This window comes from Lampetra fluviatilis, unplaced genomic scaffold (assembly GCF_964198595.1).
Source record: "Lampetra fluviatilis unplaced genomic scaffold, kcLamFluv1.1 SCAFFOLD_926, whole genome shotgun sequence".
Taxonomy (NCBI): Eukaryota; Metazoa; Chordata; class Hyperoartia; order Petromyzontiformes; family Petromyzontidae; genus Lampetra; species Lampetra fluviatilis.
This window is the reverse complement of record NW_027620920.1, coordinates 1-10,000: the sequence shown is the minus strand read 5'-3', so window position 1 is coordinate 10,000 and position 10,000 is coordinate 1. Positions and strand designations below refer to the sequence as shown.

The following is a 10,000-nucleotide window of genomic DNA, read 5'->3' as shown; positions in this document are numbered from 1 at the left end:
CACCATCACCACCATCACCCCCACCACCATCACCACCTCCACCCCCACCACCACCATCACCACCACCACCAACCCCACCACCCCCACCACCCCCACCACCACCACCATCACCACCATCACCACCATCACCCCCACCACCATCACCACCTCCACCCCCACCACCACCACCACCACCACCACCCCCACCACCCCCACCACCACCATCACCACCACCACCACCACCACCATCACCATCACCACCACCACCATCACCATCACCACCACCACCATCACCACCACCACCACCACCATCATCACCACCACCATCATCATCATCACCACCACCACACACACCCCCACCACACACCACCACCATCACCACCACCACCACCACCCCCACCACCCCCACCACCACCACCACCACCCCCACCACCCCCACCACCATCACCACCACCACCACCACCCCCACCACCCCCACCACCATCACCACCACCACCACCATCACCACCACCACCACCACCATCACCACCACCACCACCCCCACCACCACCACCACCACCCCCACCACCCCCACCACCCCCACCACCACCACCACCACCCCCACCACCCCCACCACCATCACCACCACCACCACCATCACCACCACCACCACCACCATCACCACCACCACCACCCCCACCACCACCCCCACCACCCCCCCACCACCCCCACCACCACCACCACCCCCCACCACCCCCACCACCCCCCACCACCATGACCACCACCACACACCACCACCACCACCACCATCACCATGACCACCACCACACACCACACACACACACCACCACCACCACCACCACCACCACCACCACACACACCATCACCACCATCACCACCACCACACACACCACCACCACCACCACCACCATCACCACCACCACACACACCATCACCACCACCACACACACCACCACCACACCCACCACCACACACACCACACCACCATCACCACCACCACCACCACCACACCACCACCACACACACCACCACCATCACCACCACCACACACACCACCACCACCACCATCACCACCACCACACACACCACCACCACCACCATCACCACCACCACACACACCATCACCACCACACCACCACCACCACACACCACCACCACCACCACCACCATCACCCACCACCACACACACCACCACCACCACCACCACCACCACCACACACACCACCACCACCACCACCATCACCACCACCACACACACCATCACCACCACCATCACCACCACCACACACACCATCACCACCATCACCACCACCACACACACCACCACCACCACCACCACACCACCACCCACACACACCACCACCACCCACCACCACCACCCACCACACACACCACCACCACCACCACCATCACCACCACCACACCACCACCACCACCACCATCACCACCACCACCACCATCACCACCACCACACACACCACCACCACCACCACCATCACCACCACCACACACACCATCACCACCCACCACCATCACCACCACCACACACACCACCCACACACCACCACCATCACCCACCACCACACCACACCCACCACCACCACCATCACCACCACCACACACACCACCACCACCACCACCACCACACACACCATCACCACCACCACCATCACCACCACCACACACACCACCACCACACCACCACCACACACACCATCACCACCACCATCACCACCACCACACACACCACCACCCACCACCACCACCACACACACCACCACCACACCCATCACCACACACACCAACACCACCACCACCATCACCACCACCACACACACCACCCCACCATCACCACCACCACACACACCATCACCACCACCACCACCACCACCACCACACACACCACCACCACCACCATCACCACCACCACACACACCATCACCACCACCACCACACCACCACACACACACCACACCACCATCACCACCACCACACACACCATCACCACCACCACCACACACCACCCCCACCACCACACACACCACACCACCCCCACCACACCACACCACCACCACCACCACCACCACACACACCATCACCACCATCACCACCACCACCACCCACACACACCATCACCACCCCCACCATACCACCACCACCACCACCACCACACCACCACCACCACCATCACCCCCATCACCACCACCACCACCACCCACCACCCCCACCACCACCCCCATCACCACCCCCCACCACCACCACCACCACCATCACCCCCCACACACCACCACCACCACCACCACCACCACCACCACCCCACCACCACACACACCCACCACCACCACCACCACCACCATCACCACCACCACACACACCATCACCACCACCACCATCACCACCACCACACACACCATCACCACCACCACCACCACCACCACCACACACACCATCACCACCACCACCACCACCCCACCACCACACACACCATCACCACCACCACACACACCATCACCACCACCACCATCACCACCACCACACACACCATCACCACCACCACCATCCCCACCACCACACACACCATCACCACCACCACACACACCATCACCACCACCACACACACCATCACCACCACCACCACCATCACCACCACCACACACACCATCACCATCACCACCATCACCACCACCACACACACCATCACCACCACCACCACCATCACCACCACACACACACCATCACCATCACCACCATCACCACCACCACACACACCATCACCACCACCACCATCACCACCACCACCATCACCACCACCACACACACCATCACCACCACCACCACCATCACCACCACCACACACACCACCACCACCACCATCACCACCACCACACACACCATCACCACCACCACCATCACCACCACCACACACACCATCCCCACCACCACCATCACCACACACACCATCCCCACCACCACACACACCATCACCACCACCACCACCATCACCACCACCACACACACCACCACCACCACCATCACCACCACCACACACACCATCACCACCACCACCATCACCACCACCACACACACCATCCCCACCACCACACACACCATCACCACCACCACCACCATCACCACCACCACCATCACCACCACCACACACACCATCACCATCACCACCATCACCACCACCACACACACCATCACCACCACCACCACCATCACCACCACCACACACACCATCACCACCACCACCATCACCACCACCACACACACCATCACCATCACCACACACACCATCACCACCACCACCATCACCACCACCACACACACCACCACCACCACCATCACCACCACCACACACACCACCACCACCACCATCACCACCACCACACACACCATCACCACCACCATCACCACCACCACACACACCACCACCACCACCATCACCACCACCACACACACCATCACCACCACCACCATCACCACCACCACACACACCATCACCACCACCACCCTCACCACCACCACCACCACCACCCTCACCATCACCACCATCACCACCACCACCACACACACCATCACCACCACCACCATCACCATCCCCACCACACACACCATCACCACCACCACCACCACCCCCACCACCCCCACCACCCCCACCACCCCCACCACCCCCACACACACTCCCACAACACACCCCCACCACACACCATCACCACCACCACACACCCCCACCACCACCACCACCACCCCCACCACCACCCCCACCACCACCACCACCCCCACCACCACCCCCACCATCACCACCACCACCCCCACCACACACACCCACCACCACCACCACCACCCCCACCACCACCACCACCCCCACCACCACCACCACCCCCACCACCACCCCCACCATCACCCCCACCATCACCACCACCACCCCCACCACACACACCCACCACCACCACCACCACCCCCACCACCACCACCACCCCCACCACCACCACCACCACCACCCCCACCACCACCACCACCCCCACCATCACCACCACCACCCCCACCACACACACCCACCACCACCACCACCCTCTCCCTCTCCCCAGCGCTCCCCACCCTGCGACTCAGAGCGGCCTGTGGAACTCCACTGGCTACACGCCACCACCACCACCACCACCACCACCACAACCTGCACCACCACCACCACAACAACATCCTGCACCACCACCACCACAACCTACCGCTCACCACCACCGCCACCACCGCCACGCTGGGTCACGGACTCAGCGCTCGCTGCCCGAGGTGGACTCACCCCGGATGGGATCAGCGGTGGACGTGACGGAGTCCTCCCTCTTCAAGGGCGTTCAGTGCAAGGCGCAGGTGAGGGGGGGGGGTCTCGAAACGTCGGGGACACCACACGGACACACACACAGACAGACACACAGACACACACACACACACAGACACACACACACACAGACACACACAGACACACACAGACACACAGACACACAGAGACACACACACAGAGACACACACAGACAGATACACAGACACACACACAGACACACACACACACAGACAGACAGATACACACACACAGAGACACACACACAGAGACACACACAGACAGATACACAGACACACACAGACACACACACACAGACAGACAGATACACACACACACACACAGACACACACACAGACACCCACGGACACACACACAGACACACACACACACACACAGACACACACGGACACACACACAGACACACACAGACACACACACACACACAGACACACACGGACACACACACAGACACACACACAGACACACACAGAAACACACACAGACACACACACACACAGATACACACACACACACAAACACACACAAACACACACAGACACACACACAGACACACACACAGATGCACACACACAGACACACACACAGACACACACACAGATGCACACACACACATACACACACACACACAGACACACACACACATAGTGATTAACACTGAACCCTGTGGGAGTGAGTCTCAACCGACTCCCACAATGCACTGCTCTTCCCAGGTGCTGCCCCCTGCACTCCACCTCTCTACCCAGGAGCCGTCTCACGCTCGGGTCAGCTCCGTGGAAAATAGACGCCCTTTGACCTCCAGCACACAGCTCAACATTGCCGACTCAGTGAGGTCAGAGGTCGACAAATGCCAGGGTCACTCACTCACTCGCTCACCCACCCACTCACTCACTCACCCACTCACTCACTCGCTCGCTCGCTCGCTCACCCACCCACTCACTCACTCACTCACCCACTCACTCACCCACTCACTCACTCACTCACTCACCCACTCACTCACTCACCCACTCACCCACTCACTCACTCACCCACTCACCCACTCACTCACTCACCCACTCACCCACTCACTCACTCACCCACCCACCCACTCACTCACTCACTCACCCACCCGCTCACCCACCCACCCACTCACTCACCCACTCACTCACTCACCCACCCACCCACCCACCCACCCACTCACTCACTCACCCATTCACTCACCCACTCACTCGCTCGCTCACTCACTCACCCACTCACTCACTCACTCACTCACCCACCCACTCACCCACCCACTCACTCACTCACTCACTCACTCACTCACTCACCCACTCACTCACTCACTCACCCACTCACTCACTAACCCACTCACCCACTCACCCACTCACTCACTCACCCACTCACTCACTCACCCACCCACCCACTCACTCACTCACTCACCCACCCACCTACTCACTCACCCACTCACTCACCCACTCACTCACTCACCCACCCACCCACTCACTCACTCACTCACCCATTCACTCACCCACTCACTCGCTCGCTCACTCACTCACCCACTCACTCACTCACTCACCCACCCACTCACTCACCCACTCACTCACTCACTCACTCACTCACTCACTCACCCACTCACTCACCCACTCACTCACTCACTCACCCACTCACTCACTCACTCAACCACTCACCCACTCACTCACTCACCCACCCACTCACCCACCCACTCACCCACCCACTCACCCACCCACTCACCCACCCACTCACCCACTCACTCACCCACTCACCCACCCACTCACTCACTCACCCACCCACTCACCCACCCACTCACTCACCCATCCACCCACTCACCCACCCACTCACTCACTCACTCACCCACCCACTCACTCACTCACTCACCCACTCACTCACTCACTCACCCACCCACCCACCCACTCACCCACCCACTCACTCACCCCACCCACCCACTCACTCACCCACCCACTCACCCACCCACTCACTCACCCACCCACTCACTCACCCACCCTCCCACTCACCCACCCACCCACTCACCCACCCACTCACTCACCCACCCACTCACTCACCCACCCACTCACTCACCCACCCACTCACTCACTCACTCACCCACTCACTCACTCACCCACTCACTCACCCACTCACCCACCCACTCACCCACCCACTCACTCACCCACTCACTCACTCACCCACTCAACCACCCACCCACTTACTCACCCACCCACTCACCCACCCACTCACTCACTCACTCACCCACTCACTCACTCACCCACTCACTCACCCACTCACCCACCCACTCACTCACCCACCCACCCACTCACCCACCCACCCACTCACCCACTCACCCACTCACTCACTCACCCACTCACCCACTCACTCACTCACCCACTCACCCACTCACTCACCCACCCACCCACCCACTCACTCACTCACCCACCCGCTCACCCACCCGCTCACCCACCCACCCACTCACTCACCCACTCACTCACCCACTCACTCACTCACCCACCCACCCACCCACCCACCCACTCACTCACCCACTCACTCACTCACTCACCCACTCACCCACTCACTCACTCACTCACCCACTCACTCACCCACCCACTCACCCACTCACTCACTCACCTACCCACCCACCCCACTCACTCAACCACCCACTCACTCACTCACCCACTCACTCACTCACCCACTCACTCACTCACTCACTCACCCACTCACCCACCCACCCACTCACCCACCCACCCACTCACCCACTCACCCACTCACTCACTCACCCACTCACCCACTCACTCACCCACCCACCCACTCACTCACTCACCCACCCGCTCACCCACCCGCTCACCCACCCACCCACTCACTCACCCACTCACTCACCCACTCACTCACTCACCCACCCACCCACCCACTCACTCACCCATTCACTCACCCACTCACTCACCCACTCACTCACTCACTCACCCACTCACCCACCCACTCACTCACTCACTCACCCACTCACTCACTCACCCACTCACTCACCCACTCACTCACTCACCCACTCACTCACTCACCCACTCACCCACTCACTCACTCACTCACTCACCCACCCACTCACTCACCCACCCACTCACCCACCAACTCACCCACCCACTCACCCACCCACTCACCCACCCACTCACCCACTCACTCACCCACCCACTCACTCACCCACCCACCCACTCACCCACCCACTCACTCACTCACTCACCCACCCACTCACTCACTCACCCACTCACTCACTCACTCACCCACTCACTCACTCACTCACTCACCCACCCACCCACCCACTCACTCACCCACCCACTCACTCACCCACCCACCCACTCACTCACCCACCCACTCACCCACCCACTCACTCACCCACCCACTCACTCACCCACCCTCCCACTCACCCACCCACCCACTCACCCACCCACCCACTCACCCACCCACTCACTCACTCACTCACCCACCCACTCACTCACTCACTCACTCACCCACTCACCCACCCACCCACTCACTCACTCACTCACCCACTCACCCACCCACTCACTCACCCACCCACTCACTCACCCACCCACTCACTCACCCACCCACCCACTCACTCACTCACTCACTCACCCACCCACTCACTCACTCACCCACTCACTCACTCACTCACTCACCCACCCACTCACTCACCCACCCACTCAGCCACCCACCCCACCCACTCACCCACCCACTCACTCACCCACCCACCCACTCACTCATTCACTCACCCACTCACTCACTCACTCACTCACCCACTCACTCACCCACCCACCCACCCACCCACCCACTCACTCACTCACTCACCCACCCACTCACCCACCCACTCACCCACCCACTCACTCACTCACTCACCCACCCACCCACCCACTCACTCACTCACTCACTCACCCACTCACCCACCCACCCACCCACTCCACCCACTCACCAACCCACCCACTCACCCACCCACTCACTCACCCACCCACTCACCCACCCACCCACTCGCCCACCCACCCACTCGCTCACCCACCCACCCACTCACCCACCCACTCACCCACTCACTCACCCACTCACCCACTCACTCACTCACTCACTCACCCACCCACTCACCCACCCACTCACTCACCCACCCACCCACTCACCCACCCACCCACTCACTCACCCACCCACTCACTCACCCACCCACCCACCCACCCACCCACCCACTCACCCACCCACTCACTCACCCCACCCACTCACTCACTCACTCACCCACCCACTCACTCACTCACCCACCCACTCACCTACCCACTCACTCACTCACTCACCCACCCACTCACCCACCCACTCACTCACTCACCCACCCACTCACTCACCCACCCACCCACCCACCCACCCACTCACCCACCCACTCACCCACTCACCCACTCACTCACTCACTCACCCACCCACTCACCCACCCACCCACTCACCCACCCACCCACTCACCCACCCACCCACTCACTCACTCACCCACCCACTCACTCACTCACCCACCCACCCACCCACTCACTCACTCACCCACTCACTCACTCACCCACCCACTCACCCACCCACCCACTCACCCACCCACTCACTCACTCACCCACCCACCTACCCCTCACTCACCCACCCACCCACTCACTCACTCACCCACCCACCCACTCACTCACTCACTCACTCACTCACCCACTCACTCACTCACTCACCCACCCACCCACTCACCCACCCACTCACCCACCCACCCACTCACTCACTCACCCACCCACCCACTCACCCACCCACCCACTCACTCACCCACCCACCCACCCACTCACCCACCCACTCACTCACCCACCCACTCACTCACTCACTCACCCACCCACTCACTCACTCACCCACCCACTCACCTACCCACTCACTCACTCACCCACCCACTCACCCACCCACTCACTCACCCACCCACTCACCCACCCACCCACCCACCCACCCACCCACCCACTCACCCACTCACCCACTCACTCACCCACCCACCCACCCACTCACTCACCCACTCACTCACTCACTCACTCACCCCACTCACCCACCCACCCACTCACTCACTCACTCACTCACACTCACCCACCCACCCACCCACCCACTCACCCACCCACCCACTCACTCACCCACCCACCCACCCACCCACCCACCCACTCACTCACTCACCCACTCACTCACTCACTCACTCACCCACCCACCCACTCACTCACTCACTCACCCACTCACTCACTCCACTCACTCACCCACCCACTCACCCACTCCACTCACTCACCCACCCACTCACTCACTCACTCACCCACCCACCCACCCACCCACTCACCCACCCACCCACTCACTCACTCACCCACCCACCCACCCACCCACTCACTCACTCACCCACCTCACTCACTCACTCACCCACCCACCCACTCACCCACCCACTCACTCACTCACTCACCCACCACTCACTCACCCACCCACCCACTCACCCACCCACTCACTCACTCACTCACCACCCACCCACTCACTCACTCACCAACCCACCCACCCACTCACCCACCCACCCGCTCACCCACCCACCCACCCACCCACTCACTCACCCACCCACCCACTCACCCACCCACCCACCCACCCACCCACCCACCCGCTCACACCACCCACCCACCCACCCACTCACTC

At 61.5% G+C, this 10,000-nt stretch overlaps 1 long non-coding RNA gene across 2 annotated transcripts in view; it reads left to right on the top strand.

The window, feature by feature from the left end:
- LOC144954542 (uncharacterized) overlaps positions 1-5,205 on the top strand; it is a 21,868-nt gene extending 16,663 nt beyond the window's left edge. For both annotated transcript variants that reach the window (XR_013641265.1, XR_013641264.1), the window contains 2 exons: positions 4,071-4,344; positions 5,047-5,205. This is a non-coding gene — a long non-coding RNA (uncharacterized LOC144954542). The remainder of the gene's footprint in view (positions 1-4,070; positions 4,345-5,046) is intronic.
- Positions 5,206-10,000: the final 4,795 nt, after the last annotated feature.